This window comes from Pistacia vera, unplaced genomic scaffold (genome assembly GCF_008641045.1).
Source record: "Pistacia vera cultivar Batoury unplaced genomic scaffold, PisVer_v2 Contig363, whole genome shotgun sequence".
Taxonomy (NCBI): domain Eukaryota; kingdom Viridiplantae; phylum Streptophyta; class Magnoliopsida; order Sapindales; family Anacardiaceae; genus Pistacia; species Pistacia vera.
Window position 1 is genome coordinate 368,902 of NW_022196183.1, and position 20,306 is coordinate 389,207.

Sequence of the window (20,306 nt, forward strand, 5' to 3'; positions counted from 1 at the left end):
GTTGGAGAAGAGATTTAAAGGGTTTTTCATTACTGTGTGTAATCTGTACTGTAATCTTGACAGTGTTTAGTGCAGCAAGTTTGTGTGTTTCTGGAGCTCAACGTGGACGTAGCTTGCTTAGATTAAGCAAGTGAACCACAGTAAATTCTTGGTGTTCGTTTGTATGTGTGGTTTGTGATTCTTGATTGTGTGGTTTGTGGTTGGTTGATTTTGTGGGTGTGGTTATAACAACAATGAATTGGAATACCACTATTCGAACATCAATCTGGCATCTGTCTGTTAAACTTAACAGAGATTATTAATAAAAATATGATTACCAGCTATGATTTATACAATCATAAGTTTAAGATATATAAGACATATAGACATTCAATCAACATTTTGCATATACTGAATAGTTACAAACTAAGATAAGAAAACATGCTTACTGACTCACTGCAAGGGTTGTGTCAGTGAGTAAAGGTTCTGCGGGACTGGCTAAATGCGTGGGCACATGATAAATAGGAACTGGCATCTTCACTGGGAGATTCGGCATTGCAGCCTCAAACTGAAGAGCTTGAATTGCTTGCCTTATTGAAGGTCTAATATTGCAATCTGGGTGAGCGCACCAAAGTCCAACGATCATCGAACAATTGACTTGTTCCGCATCAAACACATTCTCCAATCTTTCATCAGCAGCTGAAAGAAGACTTCCAGTTCCATAGAGATCCCAAATCCACTCTACCATATCCATTTGAGATCTCTGCTCCACAGGATCAACTGACCTTCTTCCAGTAGCAATTTCTAGAACAACCATCCCAAAACTATAAACATCGGATTCTTTACTCGCTTTACCCGTTCTTATATACTCCGGCGCCATGTAGCCTAAAGTTCCGGCCAAAAGAGAAGCTGACTGTGGACCCAGCTCATGATCCATAAGCCTAGCTAGTCCAAAATCACCAAGCTTCACATTGAAATTAGAATCCAACATTATATTGCTGGGTTTAATATCACGATGAACAACACACTGCTACCATTCTTCATGAAGATAGAGCAATGCAGAGGCTAATCACAGAGTTATCTTGTACCTCAAGGCCCAAGTTAGAGGACTCTTAATCTTGCCAAAAAAATGATAATCAAGGCTTCTATTTGGCAAGAACTCATAGACAAGTAAAAATTCACCTTTATCGTGGCACCAACCGATAAGTTGAACCAAATTCCGGTGCCTCAATTGGCTAATCACCTTCACCTCGGTTATGTACTCTTTTCTTCCTTGTTTAGAACCCTTGGAAATTTTTTTCACAGCCACTGCCATATCTGTATCATGAAGGAACCCTTTGTAAACGGCACCGAACCCTCCTTCACCTAACTTTCTGTCATTTGAGAAGTTATTGGTGGCCACAACAAGATTATCATAAGAAAACCTTCTTGGTCCTGCTCCTCTTTCAAGATCATTATTAATCGATGTTAAGTTAGCCGCATCTCTTGCTGTTTCTCTCCTTATTCGTTTCTGCCTCCGCACCCACCAAATTCCAAATGTTATAAGAACCCCACATGTCAGAACACCTAGTGATACTATTAGGCCAATAGCTAGCTTAATCTTTTTCTCATCTTTTCCCTTACTAACTTCTTTTACATCCAAACTTGAACTGAACTCCCAAGTTAAAAGTTGATGTCGCTCTGTAAGGAAACAAGTGGCAGCCGAAAACCCAATTGTGACCCACTCAGGTAGAACCTCCATAAGATCAACTTGAAGTGAAAGACTAGAATTTTCTGAAGAACTAGAGGTTGAGCTATAGATCCATGACACATTCAAAGTCTTAGTAGTAGCATTATAAATGATCCATGCTTCAGCAGTATCTCCACTGTGCAAGCTGGCATTCCAGTATGTGTAATTAGCTGAGGATATCGAGTTAGTGTTGATACCAACGTGTTGAAATTCAGGATCCCATTCCTCATTCGGGAAAGTGTCGAACTCAACTAAAACTATTTGGTTCTGAGACGAGTCAGAAGTGGTGGTATTAAATAGGCCTAAAAAACCGCCAGCTGAATTGGGCGGGATTTCGAATCCAACAGGAGCAAGGAAGAAAGCAAGCCCGGCTGCATACGCAGAAGCGTTCTTATTTTGTGTGTCGATAATGAAGGAGAAATGGTTTGTAAAATCAGCAAGTTGTCTTGTTTCAGAGTTCCAGAGCGGGACTTTCTCAGCATACTTGACTCGACCAACCTGACATATATAACTCAGACTGTTGAATTCAACAGCTCCAACATTAGGCTTTGCATCTCCTTCATAGAGTAAGTTGTTTCTGCCATTGTCAAACCGAGTTATTTGGAAGGAAACTGAAGCGGCAGAGGGAAGAAGGAACATAAAAGAAAGAAAGAGTTGTAACATGGCAAGCTGTAAACTAATCAAGTTGCAGAAAATAACCATGGCAGGTTTTGCTGAAATGGGCTTAATTAAGACGTAGAGTTTCATCATGATGCGTGCCAATTTTAGTCTATCTCTTGGAGCACAAGATTCAACTACTACCAAATTTTTAGATGGTATGAAAATAGAATAGAGATAAATGAGGTTATAAAATAATCAAATGGAACGTTGATTTTAGCTGTTCAATATTTTGAAGAAATTTCACAGAAAGACCATCACTGCAGAGTCGTTGAAAATAAAAAAAAAAAGTTAGCCGGCATAATAGTGTGATGTTGAAGTGAAGTCTAAAATAAATTTTGGTTTCATATTTGACCCAATATTTTTAAGTAAATGTTATGAATCGGGTTTTTTTCAAAATTAACGATTTCATCAAACAATTGAATAACAGAATTTGAAAATATATTTTGTTAAATCATCAAGATAGGGTATAGGATTTTTTTTTTTTTTTTTTTGTTTCCTTGGTGTATTCATGATATCATTCATCCGAACTATGGATTATAGCACTTTCTTTCCTTTCTTTATTAATTTAATTTTGGGTATTGTCCTAACTCTAAATTGGAGAGAGCAACAATTTGTTTATTAAAGTCTTTGAGCTATAGTAAGAGCAGTTTACCAAGAAAGTTTGACTAAAATTAAAGTAGAATAACAATTTGTTTTAGAAAATTATGTCTGGAAGACAAACGTATAAACAATAAAGAAATGTAATTTGACATTTCAAAATAAAGAATTATAAAAATGTGGCCTTGCGCTATTGGCTTAAGTTGTCTACCCCTTAAGAACATCTAAAAATCAAACATCTGGCTTAGTTGACCAATTGACTAAGCCAGGTAATGTTGAAGATCGATGTGACTTGCATTTCTTATGTAAGTTTTAGCTTTATTTATATACGTCAAATTACATCACCGTTGATTTGAACTAAAAAATATAAACTAAACCAATTAACCAAAAAAAATCACAACTCTTCCAAATTATATAAGCTAAAAACCTTTATATTATTTGTAGAATGTTGGCATTGCATTACTAAATAATTTTGAAGCTTGGGAAATTAAGACGGTGATTAGAAAGAAATTGTCGAGCTAAGAAAAGAAAATTAACCTAGCAATTAAACATATTGCCTTAACCAAAAAAGAGTTATCAGTTTAGAAAAAAAAAACTTTTAACAAAAAAGATTGTTTTCCTTTTAAACGTGTCCCTAGGTTTGGCTGTTTATAAGAGAATTTCTGCCAAAGCAATTTTTGATGTATAGTCATACGAATAAATCAAATCTCTTGTATAAAAATTTTAGCAGTCTACTGGAAACATGACCATGAGACGTTGAGTTAACATATATAGCTCTGATCGATGTTAAGTTGGTCTATGTCCCTGTTGTTGGGTCAATCAATAACGTAAAAAATGTTAACAAGTATAACTTTTTCAATTCACATTGTCAAAATTAAATCCTATTATTACATCTTCGCAGGATATATAATGAATGAAACTCCTCTTCTGAACATTAGACTTAGGCCTGGAAAAAATATATAAAAAAATTAGGGGGCTAAATGAAATTTTCAGGCCCATAGGACTGGTCGAGGCCCTAACAAAAGTCTTAGGCCCGGTCCCAATTTAGGACCAGTCTTTAAGGGCCCAGGCCTAGGCAGTACCTCTATTCAAATATTTTGTTGTATGTTGAAGAAACCAACAAGTGGACTTAAACCTGACAAAACGGGTGGGTGGGTCGGGTACGAGCCTAAAACGGGTTGATCTAAACAGGTCCAAAATATTAGACTCGCACCCTATCCTATGCAAGTACGGGTGGGCCCGTAGTTACTTGCACTGTTTATAACAATTTTCAATTATGACAATTACACCCCTAAAATTCCTGCAATTTTCATTTTTTGCAATCACACCCCCACAATCAACTACTCCCAATTCAATTCAATTTACCACAATCAACTACGCCAAATTCAATTCAATCCTCCACAATCAACCACAAGTTCAATTCGATAAAAACTAAAACACAAATACAAATACAAACACAATAACACAAATGTAAAATTACAAATTCAAAAACATAACATAAATTTAACTTGGCAATGTTAAACTAAACATAACATAAAATTACAAATTAAAAAAACTTAACATAACATAAATCATCTTCATCCCACAATGTTTGTGTTAGTGGAGTCTCTTGATTCCCCACTCCCCGGATTAGTTAATGGCACACGAATAAGATCATCACCCATATCATCATCTGCAATTAACAATGGGGAATATTAATAAATGAAAATAATAAAACATATGAAATATTATTATAATAAGTTGTTAAGAAGACAAATCAGCTTGTCAAAACCTATTTATTTATAAAAATATTGCATCAAAATTAATACTAGAATAGATGTATGTATAAGGGTTCGGCTTTTAATGGGATTAGGTGAGACTAAAAGCCGAATGAAGTAAAAGATCCATCTCCGAATAAATGAAAGGAAAATGATAGAGTTACCGAAAATTACATACCGAATATATGCACCGAATGACATGACAAAATCTTGACCGTTGATTGATATTAACTTATAATGAATCAACGGTCAGGATTTCGTCACATCATTCGGTGTACGAATTCGGTGCACATCATTCGGTAACTGTAGCATTACTCTAAATGAAAACCCAATTTCCCCATTACCCAAAAAAAAAAAAAAAAAAAAAAAGTTATCAGACATAATTAACAAAAGAAGATGCTTAAAACTACACATTTCAGACTTAATAAAAACGAAAAAGAAAATTAACATAAACAAACTAGTCGATAGATTCTTAATTTTTATTGGATCTTAAAACTATGTGCTATGGTGAGTAACAGACAACTATATAAGTTGATAAAGTGACACTGATTTTTGTTATTTGGCGAATTCCATAGATATCAAAATGTTGGTCTCCAATTGTATTAGGCAATCACTAACTTGGTGGTTCTTTCAGATTCAAAAGTGTGAATGGACGACACATTGTCATAATGAGAAAAAGAAAATATTAATGAAGAGGACTATATATGTCACATCCTAATCCTATTAGCTCAATGTCAAATGCTTGGTCTACTTAATTTCCTTAATGCGATTACGGAGAGGTGACATAAATTAAGCATATGCTGTGATAACTTTAATGTATAATAAATGAAAACCCAATCAAACGCACACACGAAGAGGGTAGACCACATAAAAACAACCTATGGCAACAACTTCCAGCCCTCATAAAGCTCAACAAAACTACCACTCCGAACAATCACCTTAGCAAAAAACAGCCTACACCCTATAGAAAATGAAGAAGCAACAGTGCTAATACAACCAAACACTCCCAAAAAACTAGCAAAAAACACCAACTGAAATAACCCTTCACCACTTTTAACCAAACACTCAAGCACCAAGTCACCACCAAAAATCTCCAACAAAAAATCTCAAAACTAATCCCAGTAGTCAGCAAAAACACAATCTGGTTCATTAAACTAAGGAACATTAAAGTCTAGCAAAAAACTAAAGTTCAACCTGGACAATAACCATATTAAGAGAACTATGCAAAGGGGACCTACATAGGTTAGCATTGTAGACAAAAAAAAAAAAAAAAAAAATAGAACAAAAGCATGGATCATCCCATTACAAAAAACAAGAGGCAATCCAAGAGAAAAAAAAAAATCGTCAGATTACTCTTCCCACATTGATCTCTGCGTCCTGCCACTTCACTCAAAAGCCTAAACTATATATTCTTTTCAAGTTTTATTTAATGCATTATCACCCAAAAATTTGCTCAGCCGAAACACGCAAGCCAACGCTTAGCAAATAACATACTCAACTCAAGAGTTTGCACCTAAAACATTAAAATAGAAATCAATAAAGCAATGAAACTAACCTGATTCGCCAAAGGAAGTCTGATACTTTGATTCGCTTATGGTTTTCAGTGTTACCTAACCCTGATTCGCCAAAGGAAGTCTGTAAGGCTAGACCTATACCCCATATTTTTGGGGTAGGTACAGGTCGACATGTAGGTCCAAACCCATTTTGCGAGGTTTACAAGTGGTATTAGAGCACGTTACGATCTTGAAGCCATGGCGTCCAACCAGGTGCAGCTCTATGACCTATGCTAACTAAAGACAACTATGGGAAATGGTGCATTCAATTCAAGGCACTATTCGGCTCACAAGACCTGTAGGATATTGTTAGCAATGGCTATGTGGATCCTACTCTGAAAGAAGAAGAAGAGTACACTCCAAAATAGAAGAATACTCTGAAGGACCAAAAAAAAAAAGACAAAAAGGCTTTTTTCCTCCTTTATCAAGGATTGGAGGATGACACTTTTGAAAACATTCAGAGGCCATCACAAGCAATGAAGTGTGGGCCAAGCTGGCCATTATCCGCAGAGGAATAGAACAAGTTAAGAAGGTGTGTCTACAGACGTTATGAGGGGAATTTGAGACAGCCCACATGAAGGAAGGAGAAACCATATCTGAATATCATTCAAAGCTAATCAGCATTGTCAATTAGATGCATAGAAATGGTGAGAAATTTGAAGATGTACACGTAATTGAAAAGACATTACGCTTTCTCACTCTGAATTTTGAGTATGTAGTTACGACAATAGAAGAGTCAAAAGACTTGGAGACCATGACCATGACCATCAAGGAGTTATTGGGATCACTTCGAGTCCATGAATTGCGCATCCGAAATCATGATGACATTGCATGATAATGATAGGACTTTTGGGATTGATGTTGCTGAAATTGCAAAAGTTGTTGAAGCTACTGGAAGGTACTTTACAAGGATTCGGAAGGCTGCTGTATGGGCAAAAGACTATCAAGAGGGATAGATGGGGATATTAGAATTATTATTATGAAATAAGTATTAGGAAATATGATATTATTAATTATTATTACGAAATAGGTATTAGGAAATAAGATATTTTTATGGGAATCATTAGGGATAATGCATGGGTTTTGAGTGGTAGAATTGTTGCCTTATAAGGTTACTTCCTTAAGTAAGGTTATTAGGGTAATTTTAGGATTATCTCATTGTAGGGTTTTTATATATGTCTGGACGCTCATAATAAAATCATTGAAGAATTTTAGCAAACTCTCTCTTCTTGTTTTCTTAAAGAGGCGTTGTTCCTTCATATAGACAGCATATCCCCGTCATTGGTGTTTTCGTTCTTATCAATGGCTGAAGGCACACGTTTGAAGACTTTAGATGAGCAGGTGCATAAATTGATGACCACTCAGGTTGCTGTGCTAGAGAAGCTTGATTTGTTAGAACAGTTTATTAAGGCGTTAGGCGTTAAGGTGTCTATTTTGGATGCTCATTGGGAGCAGTTTCAGCATCAACAGTCAGGCGGTTCTGAAGAAGTGCCAGGGGCAGCCTCCTTACTGCGATCTAACATCAGGGCCTTCCATTTAAGTCTTTCCGCCTTGATGTTTCTCACTTTGATGGACAAGATCCGCGGGGATGGCTATTTAAGGCTGAACAATTTTTCAATTATCATGACACCTCGTCTGAACAACGTTTAACAATTTCATCTTTTCACATGGATGGTCCTACCTTGTCTTGGTATCGTTGGATGTACACCAACAGACGGATTCGATCATGGCATTTGCTTATTCAAGATTTGCAAATCTGTTTTGGGCCCTCGGAATTTGTGGACTTTCAAGGGCAACTTTCGAAGCTTTCTTAGCAAGGGTTAGTGGCCGAGTATCAATCTCAGTTTGAAGAGTTGTCCAATCAAGTTTCTGGCCTATCAGATTCCTTCTTCCTCAGTTGTTTTGTGTCGGGATTGAAGCTGGACATTCAATGGGAGGTTTGATCCTTTCAGCCTCAGTCTCTGTCCCAAGCAGTCGGGTTAGCTCGACTTCAAGAGGATTGACTTCAAGACTCTCGCCAACATTTTTGAGGTTCACGTTTTGGAGAAACTGCTAAGTCAGGTTCTAGCACTATCGTGATCTAAACTCCACTACTGCCTTCACCTCCTACTGTTTCGTGACATGGTTCCTTGCTAGTGAAACGCCTGACAGTGGTGCAACTTTAGGAAATGAGGGATAAAAAGATGTGTTTTAATTGTGATGAGCGATTCAGTCTTGGCCATCGATGCAAAGCCAAGTTTTTTATTCTTCCCTTAGACGTTGAGGACGACTCCTCTCCCGAACCTATGTTGGATAAGGTGACTGATGGTGAAATTGAGCTAGAAATGGCTACAATTAGCTTCCATGCATTGACAAGTTAGTCGAATCCAACTACGATTCGCCTTCGGGGTAGTCTAATGGGAAGGTCAGTGGATGGTGGTTCCACCAATAACTTCTTGCAGGAAAGGGTTGCATCCCATCTAGGTATTTCGATTGTAGTTTCGCAAAAGTTCACCGTTATTTTGATTAGGAATGGAGATACATTACATTGTGCAGGTATGTACCTTGTTGTTCCTTTGGAGTTAGATGGCCATTGTTTTTGGTGGATCTGTTTCTTCTTTTGATTCGTGGGGCTGATGTTGTCTTGGGTGCTCAATGGCTTGCCACCTTTGGACATGTGGTAATGGATTATTCAACATTGACTTTGTCCTTCACACAAGTAGGTCATTCCTTGACATTGCGGGGCACACAACCATAGCATGCTGAGCCATTACATTTGCATCAGTTAGAACAATTATTCCGTGTGGATTCTATCACTAAAACCTTCCCAGCTTTTCAGTCTAGAGGAACCAACTACAGAGTGTTCACCTCAGGTCGAGAAAACCGTTTCCAGCATGGTTGCTTCAGTGTTGCATCGATTTTCTAAGGTATCTGAGACGTCCACTCAGTTGCCACCACCCCAGACTCATGATCATCACATTCCTTTATGGTTGGGAGTTGAACCAGTTCGTGTCAGGTCGTATCGTTACCCCTATTTTCAGAAGGGGGAATTGGAAAAAATGGTGTGTGACATGCTGGAGAGTGGCATTATTCGACCAAGCCGAAGTCCGTTTTCATCACTTGTGTTGTTAGTTAACAAACGGGATAGGTCTTGGCATTTTTAGTAGTGGTGGATCAGCTCACCAAATATGCACATTTCGGGCCACTATGCAGTGGATTTTCTGCTGGTAAGGTGGTTGCATTATTTATCCATCTTGTCTACAAACTTCATGGGTTGCCTAAGACAATTCTTAGTGACGGGGATCCAATCTTCTTGAGCAAGTTCTGGCAAGAGTTGTTCCGTTTGAGTGGCACTACTCTTGTTCATAGTTCGGCATACCATCCTCAAACGGATGGCTAAACTGAGGTGACTAATCACTTCTTGGAACAATACCTTCGTTGTTTTGTAATGGATCAGTTGTCCAAGTGATCGGAGTTTTTACCTTATGCAGAGTACTTTTACAATACTTCATTTCATACGGTTGTCGGTACTACACCCTTTAATTTGGTATATGGTAGGGATCTGCTAGTCATCTAGCCTTATATGGTAGGGGAATCTAATCTTGATGCAGTGGACTATGAACTAACCAACGTGATCGTTTTTTGAGGGAGCTAAAGGTGAATTTGTCAAGGGTGCAACAACAAATGACCTCTCAGGCTAACAAACAAAGGCGCCATGTTGAGTTTCAAGTGGGACAATAAGTGTATGTGAAGTTGCAACCGTGTTGTCAACTATCAGTTTGAGGGAAGACTTACTCAAAGCTTGGTCAGAAGTATTACGGCCCCTTTCCAATAGTGAAGCGCATTGGCAAAGTAGCTTACAAATTGGACCTTTCTCTTGGCTCGAAAATTCACCATGTCTTCCATGTTTCGCTATTGAAACTGTGTGGGGCAATTCCTGAAGTTTCACCATTGACGTTGCCTCTTTTAGTGTATAACAGCCAACCCCAAGTTACCCTGCTAGTAATTATGGGGCATCGCTAACTGACAAGGCAAGGGCAACAGGTACCGCAAGTGTTGGTTCAGTGGAATGGCCTGCCAGTGGAAGATACTACGTGGGAGGATAAGAGGGAGTTTACTGCCACTCATGAGCAGTTTCCTTATAACCTTGAGGACAAGGTTGTCGTCAAAGACGGAGGCAATGATAGCACTTTGGGGATTGATGTTGCTAAAATTGTAGAAGTTGCTAAAGCTACTGGAAGGTACTCTACAAGGATTTGGAAGGCTCCTGTATAGGCAAAAGACTATCAAGTGGGATAGATGGGGATATTAGAATTATTATTATTATGAAATAAGTATTAGGAAATAAGATATTATTAATTATTATTATGAAATAAGTATTAGGAAATAAGATATTTTTGTGGGAATGATTAGGGAATAATGCATAGGTTTTGAGTGGAAGAATTGTTTCCTTGTAAGGTTACTTCATTAAGTCAGGTTATTAAGGTAATTTTAGGATTTTCTCATTGTAGGGTTTTTATATATGTTTGAACACTCATAATAAAAACATTGAAGAATTTTAGCAAATTCTCTCTTCTTGTTTTCTTAAGGAGGCGTTGATCCCTATCATTGTAGCTTATGAACAAGCTTTAGAGTAAAAAATGTCATTTGAGAATAATGGTGGCAAACGGGGAAGAGGTCATGGAAGCCTCAGTCATCAAGGTCATGGATGTGGACGTGGAAGTCCATTCAAGCTAAGAAGTTTGCAAGTTGGTGAACGAAAAACAATTGTGCAGTGTTGGAACTGCAAATAACTCAACCATTATGCCTCAAAATGTCCAAGAAAATATGACAAATTTGCAAACATTGCTAAAAGGTCGAACACTATGGAAGAAAAGCCAACACTTTTGTTCATTCATAATGAATCACTCAAAGGCAATAATGTGTGGTACCTGGACTCAAGAACAAGTAAACATTTATTCGGAAGAAAGGAACTCTTTGTCGAACTACACAAACATACTTGTGGACTTGTTAGTTTGGGAGATAACTCAAAGTTGGTAGGTGCTGGAAAAGGAAAGGTGGCCATCTATCAAAAAAATGGAACCATGGCGTTTATCTCTGATGATTACTAAATCCCAAATATGAAAAGCAACATCCTAAGTCTTGGATAGTTGCTACAAAAGAGCTACGTGATTCACATAGAAAGTAATTTCCTTGAATTGAGAGATGCACAAAGAAGACTCATTGCTGGGATCAGAACAACAAAAAAATGAATGTTCACTTTGTACTTAAGTACAAAGTTAGAACATTGTTTATCTAGTCTTATTGAAACCAAAGTTGGTAAGTTACATCTACGTTTTGGGCATCTTTACTTTCATGGTTTGTAGTTGTTATCCACAAGTAGCATGGTACAAGGTCTACCAAGTTTGGGGGTGCTAGAACATGTATGTGCCACTTGTGTGCTCNTATCCTCATGTGAAGCAGAGTATGTTGCAGTTGCCTTCATGATTTGTAAGGCTATTTGGTTGAAAAATTTATTGTCTACTCTTAAGCATCCAGAGCAAGAGCCAATTTTGACTTATGTAGATAAAAAATCTGCAATTAAGTTAGCAAAAAATCTTGTACAACATGGAAGGAGCAAGCACATTGATACCAGATTTCATTTTCTTAGAGATCATGTTAAAAAGAAAACTATTGAGCTAGTTTATTGCCACACGCTTGAGTAAGTGGCTGATATCTTCAACAAGCAACTATCTTTTAAGAGTTTTGAAGTGCTAAAGGACATGCTTGGGATGAAGGAAATTTAGTGTGAATGAGAGTACAAACAGTCCTAGTTTGAAGGAGAGTGTTGGAAATAAAAAACCAGACTTGTTTGTGACCTAGTCTTTGTTACAATCAGAAGCAGAACTGCAGAACTACAATTATCATTAACAAAAAATGATCACGTTTCAGATCAAGATAAGTGGCTGAGATTTACAACTCTTTTGCACCTTATAAATTTATAATAGCACTCACGTGTACTGTTTTAGGAGTGTCATTTGCCTTGCCACTTGCATTAGTCATGTTTAGAACTAGTATAAAAAGGCACTTTGCCTTCACGTGTATTGCATCGAAGATTTTAATAAAAAAAATTAGCCGATTTTACTTTCTCTGTTTTTTTGTTTGGCTTCTTAGAAAGTTTTGCAACTTTCTTGCTTTTGATTCTAGGACCTCTTCATGGTATCAGAGCACTTTAACTATCACTGGCATGGATGCTCTTGAAAACTTATCTAGCTCTAAGAGCAAGATTAAGATGACAGAACTGGAACAATCTATTCACAGCAACGATCAGTTGAAGAACTTCAGCTTTCCAAGCTCCTTACCTATTGTTGTTGTGAAGTTAGGAGAAAAGAATCACAATTACTGGAGGTCTCAAGTACTACTAGCTATCACGTCATTTCAACTCGAAGGCTTTGTCAATGGTGAACGACCTTGTCCTGAACCTTTTGTTTTGAGTAAAGATGTTGAAACTGGAGATCTGGTAAGAAAGCCTAACTTTGACTATTTCTTATGGAAAAGAATTGATCAATTCCTTATAAGCTAGTTATATTCTTAAATTTTTTAATCAATGTTTGGATATGTTGCGAAATTTTCAAGCTCTTTTGAAATCCGGAAAACCTTAGAAAATCATTTCGTCACTGAATCAAAGGCTAGAACAATGCATCTTAGAAACTTACTGCAAACACAAAGAAAGAATTCTTAAGTATTAACGAATTTGTGCTTAAGATGAAAGGATATGTCGATTCTCTTTCAGCCAGTGGAGTGATTTTGAGTACTAAGGAATTAATAGCTTACATTCTAGATGGCTTAGGTCCTAAATATGATGTTGTTATCAGTGCATTTATTAGCTAGAGAAGATGATCTTACTCTTCAAAAGGCACAATTCTTACTCCATAAACTTGAAATTAGACTAGAAAGGTACAATAGTGCACATAGTCGATATCATGATAACTTTGCCCTGATAGCACAAAAACAAACTTCTGTTCACCCTTATCATAGTGTTAATTCAGGACAATTACCATATATCAACACAATTCGATATCTGGCACCTATGATAGCACCAATACCAGCACCATATACTCCACCAACACATTATTCTATACCTACAGTACATTACAATTCATCAACACTAGATTTTAGTACCTCGACCAACACCTTTCCAACTCATAACTACACTCAAAACTCATCAGATCATATATCAACTTCTTCTTTTTATCATCATAGTGCCTTAATGGTATAAGATGTAAGAATGATAAATCCAAACTCTGGACGAGGAAGAGGCAGAAACTTCTTTAAGCCTAGATTTTTTTGTCAAGTATGTGGAAAACCTGGTCACACGGCTATGCAGTATTATCATAGACTTGATTTGTCCTACAATGGTCCCCAAAACCAATCTCAACAACCTGAGTATCATCAAGCTACTCAACAACAGTCCTTGTCATCAAATCAAACTGAATTCTTAGAACAAGCAAATCAAGTATACTATTTGCAAAATGATCCTGGTTTTGTAGATCATTCAAAAGAAATCAAAACAACATTTACACCACAGTCTCATCCATCACAACCATAGCAACAGCAGTAGCAAATCTCTTAGAATGTAGCTCCAATGTCCTACTTTGCTCAGCCAATTTCAGTGGCAAATTCTCAATAGTATCTTGATTTTGGAGCCACCAGCCACATCAATTCAACTGTTCAACCTCTTGATACTGGTAAAGCTTACGGTGGACCATAAAAGTTACAGGTTGGAAATGGTCAGTGTCTCTCTATTATTCACATTAGTGATCTTAAATTTCCTATCTTATTATCTTCACATAAATTACTAGTAAAAAAAGTGTTAGTTGTACCACAAATTACAAAAAAAAAAAAATTGATTAGCATATCAAAACTCACTCAAGACAATGCAATTAGTGTTGAGTTCTTTGCTGACTTGTGTGTTATAAAGGACAAGGTGACACAAAACTCCTCTGTTTCTCGAAGCAAATCTGCAAGACCATCAGTATTTGATTTTGTCAATTCTGCTCCAAGAATAAATTCCTCTGTATATACAAATGTTGTTTTTCCAGTCAATAACTCAAGTTTTCAAAAGTTGTATTTGATAAATGTAGCTACTGCTATTAGTAAACCTGATCTAATTGTATGGCATATGAGGCTTGGCCACCCTCATTATAAGATCTTTGATGCTGTTATACATAATACATTAAATAAAAAGTTTACTGCTTCAAAATCAATATTGCAAAAATGTTCAGGTTGTAAGTTTGGAAAATTGCATCAGCAATCTTTCTCTCAATCTGCAACAATCAGTACAACGCCATTAGAATTAATCTTTGCTAATTTATGGGGTCCTTCACTAGTGGTTTCAAAGGAAGGATACAGATATTACATAGTTTTTCTAGATGATTTCAATCAGTACTCTTGGATATATCCATTAAAACAAAATTCAAAAGCCTTTGATATTTTTAAACAATACCATGTGTTTTTGGAAAGACAATTTGAAACTCAACTAAAGTGCATTCAAACAGATTGGGGAGGTGAATTTCAATACTTTTTACCTTACTTAAACTCCCATGGTATTAAATTCAAACATCCATGCCCTCATGTCCATCAACAAAATGGAAAAGTTGAGAGGAAGCATCGGCATATTACAGAGATTGGCTTAACCTTGCTGGCTCAGTCTTCAATGCCCTTTCACACTATTGTTTACTTGATAAATAGACTGCCAACTCCATTTCTTCAATACTTATCTCCTTTTGAGAAATTAATTCACAAGGCTTCTGACTATAATTTGCTAAAGGTCTTTGGTTGTAGATGTTTTCCCTACTTAAGACCATACAACTCTCGTAAGCTGGATTATCACACCAAAGCATGCATTTTTATTGGGTATAGCTCTTCTCACAAGGGCTATTTGTGTATAAGTGAGACAAGAAGAGTTTACATTTCCAAGCATGTGGACTTTGATGAAACAAATTTTCCATCCAAAAATGTACAACTTACCATTTCAACCCCTCAACAACAACCAAAAGAGTCACTTATGTACTCTTCCAACTAGCAATTTCCATGTGCCTTACTTGCTGATTTTTCTTCTGATTTTCTAGTCCTTCTATTGATTTTCAACTACTATAGTTAGTAATTTAGATTCAATGACTAAGCTCTTGGATGGTAATCTAGCAACATCATTTTCAAATCAATCTCAAAGCAAGAATCCTGAAAATGAAGTCTCTGAGAATGCTGAAACATCAGCAAAAAATAATCTCCAGGGATGTGCGAAATTGTGCACAATAATGCATCAACATTAGTTCAAACTATTCACTTAGAAGTTCAACTTCCTCTGACTCAAAGTTCATCAATTTCACAGCCCACAATTACCAATAATCATCCTATGCTAACTAGATCCAAGACTCTCAACAAGAGCAAGACAAATGCCCTCGTTGTAGTAACATCTCCTGCAATAACAGCCAAATATTCATGAAGCTTTGAGTTCTCCAGATTGGTTCTCAACCATGAAGCAGGAGTATGATGCTTTGCAAGTCAACAACACTTGGACATTAGTTCCTTATGAGAGTCAAACGACTTTGGTAGATAACAAATACGTGTTTCGCATCAAATACAACATGGATGGTAGCATTCAAAGGTATAAGGCTCAATTAGTTACTAAGGGGTTTCAACAAACTCAAGGAATCAACTGCTTTGAACTTTTTGCTCAAGTGTTTAAGCCTTGTAGTATCAGAATTATACTTGCATTGGTTGTCTAATTCAATTGGAAAATTAAGCAAATCGACATCAATAATGTCTTCTTGAATGGAGAACTTATAGAAGTAGTTTACATGACACAACCAGCTAGATTTATAGATCCAAACAAGCCCACTCATGTATATGTAAGTTGAACAAGGCTTTGTATGGCCTTAAGCAAGCCCCTCGGGCCTGGTTTGAAAAACTCAAAAGAGCTTTGTTAGACGCAAATTTCCAAAACTCTTCTTCAGATAGCAGCTTGTTTATTTATCATTCTTCTACAAAAGTTGTTTATCTACTAGTATATGTGGATGACATCTTAATTATAAGTAATGACTTCATTTACATTTAGCAGTTAGTTCATGAATTACACAAAACTTTTGCCTTAAAAAACTTAGGAGAATTGAGTTATTTTCTTGGCTTTGGAGTGGTAAGAACTATTGTTGGTTTCCACTTAAATCAAACTAAGTATGCTGCTGATTTACTCAAAAAGGTCAGAATGTTTGATGCCAATGCTAGCTCAACTCCTATTGCTGCAAACACCAAGTTAGTTAAAGATGATGGTGCTTTATTTGAAAATCCAACTTTATACAGAATTGTTATTGGCAGCCTGTAGTATTTAACCATAACTCGACCAGACTTGTCCTTTGTTGTGAATAGACTAAGTCAATTCCTTCAAAGTCTATCTATGTCTCATTGGGTTGCTTGTAAAAGAATCTTGCATTATAATAAAGGTACTCTCTATGTTGGTCTCAAGTTTTAGCCCTTTCAAAACCTAGTGCCCTTCTCAAAACCCAGTGCTGGAAGGTTTTGCAGATGTAGATTAGGCTAATGATCTTTATGATAGAAAGTCTACTAGTGGTTTTTGTGCTTATCTCTTTGGAAACTTAATCAGCTTGGTATCTCACAAGCAAAAGGTTGTGACATTAAGTTCTACAGAGGTTGAATATAGATCACTTACTCAAGCTTCCACTGAATTTGTTTGGTCTAACAATTGTTGCAAGAATTACAGGTCTCTATTCCTACTTAATCAATCTTATTGTGTGATAACAAAAGTGCAAATGCATTGGCTGCAAATCCTGTATTTCATGCTTGCACTAAACACATCGAAATTGATGTGCATTATGTTTGAGACTTGGTTCTTTCAAAAAGGCTAGTTGTTCAGTATATTGCCATTGAATTTTAAATTGTAGACATACTTACTAATCCTTTACCTATCACACGATTTCAAATGTTGTGTGATAAACTTCATTTGACCTCTTTTGTTAGTTTCAGGGAGGACATACAGTCCATTGCTACCTCTCTTATGAGTTTCAGGGAGGACATTATGTCCCCTCACTCTTCTTCTAGTCAACTTGATCAACCTACCTCTTCATCAATTAGTGCATCTTCAAGTCAAAATGAATTCATCTGTAACAATCCTCCTTAACAAAACCAATCACCTTGGTCTTTACAAACTTTTGTAGCCTACTGCTACTTAGTTCGAGGAATGATGTTACAATATCAAAGGTGTTGGAAGTATTGCATTGCAGTTGATTGTTCTGCTTTAGATTATACAAGCTTTTGCAACCTATTGCTCAGCTTGAGGGAAGATGTTACAATCAGAAGGAAAACTGCAAAACTACAATCATCATCAATAAAAAATGATCACGTTTCAGATCAAGATGAGTGGCTGAGATTTACAACTCTTTTGCACCTTATAAATTTGTAATAGCACTCATGTGTACTGTTTTAGGAGTGCCACTTGCTCTAGTCATGTTTAGAACTAGTATAAAAAGGCACTATGCCTTCACGTGTATTGCATTGAATTTTTCTAGATTTTAATAAAAAAAATTTGCAGATTTTACTTTCTCTGTTTTTCTATTATTTTTCTGTTTGGCTTCCTGGAAAGTTTTACGACTTTCTTGCTTTCGATTCTAGGACCTCTTCAGTCTTCAACAAGTGTGACAGCTGAAGATTAATTTTGTGTCCTAGTATTCAACAACTATGTTAGCTAGAGACTAGATTAGGCTTGACCACCTCCACTTGCTAATTTTTTGTTGGTTTTTAGGATTGGTTTCTTTTTTCATTTTATCCAAATAATAAGCATGCAATTCCCCTATAAAAGGGTTATGTAAGCCAATTCATTAATATGAGATTAGAGTGTTTTTTTTTTTCTATGTTGTTTTATCTACCAAAGAGTATCCTAGTTTGTTTCAAATATTTTTCCTGGACGTTGAAGAAACTGTGGAATATTCATATTTGTCAAACTTATGAGTTATGTGTGTACAACAATTATGTGTGCACACTGGTTGCCAATCTTATGATTTAGCTTGTTTCATCTGTTGTGTGTGTGCACGCAGAACTACCATACTTGTGTCTTGGTTTGTTTCATTTCGAGTGTGTGTACACAACAGGTTGTGCTTACACTCTCACTACAGACATTTGCAACCTAACACGAGTTGCATGTCTGATAAAGTGAAAAATATATTGTTTATCTTTGTCTCTTACTTTTTAGGACATTTTTTACATGTGTCATTGTATCCTTAAGTGGTCCTAGGGAATAAAACTATTTTCCCAATTTGTTTTGTGGTCCAAAATAAAAGAATGAATATTTTCCTTATTTGGACAAACATTGGTCAATCCCTTGTTGACTGACTTGGCACTATATTGGTGAGCAAGAAATCCTCCATTATATAATATTCTTTCTTGTGTGTATGAATTTAACCTTTTGACAATTTGTTTCATTGTACTATGAATTTCTTAGAGTATTCTTTCTCTTAAGGTTCAAGGTTTATTTCCATTGTATGCCAAAACCTCACCATATCAAACATAGTCTTAATGGCTCTTGGAACGTGGTTCCTTTGCTGATGCTGGTGCGTGACATCGGTGCGTGACATCGGTGCTTGAAGCTTGGTATTTCACAAGTTATTCTTAGGTGTATTCCCAGTATGAAGAATATCCAAGGAGTTGCTATACGTTAAGGATTCAGAGTGTGGTGCTAAGTGTAAAGTTGAACAGATGGTTCTTTTTATTGTAACTTAGATCAACTTTGAACATTATCTTGTAATGTGTTTTTCACTTAGTGGATTGCTTTGATTTGGACAAGGTCCCATGGATGTAGGTTAAAAGTGGATTTAGTCGAACCATATATATAGTTGTGTTCTTTATTTTTCACACTTATGTTTGATGTGTTCAAATTGGATTTGTATAATCTACTTGGTAAATATTTTGCTGCACTTTAAAATGGGCACTTAAACACAAAGTGAGTTGGTCTGAGTTTACCAACTCCAACAGAAACCAACAGTTTGTGGGTATGAGTTTTTGTCTTTAGTAAGAATTACACTAGCTAGTCATTAGATGAATGTTAACTAATTACAATATGATTTCTCTAACAATAATTTTCGTTGAGTGAAGTCGTTAGAGACTCAAGTTGACTTTGTACCAAAATTTAATAAGAATATAATATAGATATTATAACTAATTAGTCTCAACAACATTGTAGACATCTTGAGAGCTGAAACAATATATGTTCACAATAGTATATTATGATCTCTTGAATAATTGCAACTTTACACGGTATTTCACTTTCATTTATAACTTCAGCTACTTATGTTGTATGTGATGTCACATATATTGTCAGACTTTTCATTTCATTGTAGTTATATATATCCGGATCATCTTTCTCCAGGTGCATATTTCTTCTCCTCATATAATTTTTGGGGCGAGGCGCAGTCAGATTATTCTTTAGTTTAGTTCTGCAGTTTCAAAAAATATATGTGGGATCAATGTTGAAATAGAAAAATTAATTAATTCGTACCAAATGTATATTTTTTTCCTTACTAATTTGTTCCCTAGTTTTCTTCCTCTAAGGTGTGAAAAATATTATTCTTATACCTTTACTTGTTGCTCTTTCTGATGTATCATAAGGCCGTTGCTCAGGCTGGCTCAGTTGAAGATGAACTGGGATATGTGAATCTTCTCCATTGCTCAAACTGTATTGAATGAAGGCATTTCCGCTGGTTTCATTCGCTTCCCTTGAGCCATAAACCTGAGAGATATGGTATGCCTTATTGTTGGTCATTAGCTTTACATGCATTTTACAGTTTCAGATGAATATTTAAAATAATTAACAAGTTTTCCGGTTTGAATTAATTATAATACATACCTTCTTGTATAACTCCATATTTTCTTGACGAATGAGGTTTACCTTCTTATAAAGTTCAACATTTTCCTGATGTATAATAGTCCCCTGAGATGAAAATTTTTTTAAAAAAAAAAAAAAAAAGAAAGGTAATTGGTACTAACAAATTAATTGATTATTAACAG

The 20,306-nt window shown here is 36.2% G+C and overlaps 1 long non-coding RNA gene and 1 pseudogene across 1 annotated transcript; both read right to left on the bottom strand.

Annotated features, from left to right (window-relative positions):
* Positions 1–424: 424 nt before the first annotated feature.
* On the bottom strand, positions 425–2,436 carry LOC116140109 (annotated as a pseudogene).
* Positions 2,437–19,517: 17,081 nt separating this feature from the next.
* Positions 19,518–20,235, bottom strand: LOC116140101. Its single transcript, XR_004129556.1, has 3 exons — positions 20,146–20,235; positions 19,875–20,028; positions 19,518–19,735 (listed from the first exon to the last, which is right to left on the bottom strand). It is a non-coding gene; the product is annotated as an uncharacterized LOC116140101 (long non-coding RNA).
* Between the last annotated feature and the right edge of the window lie 71 nt (positions 20,236–20,306).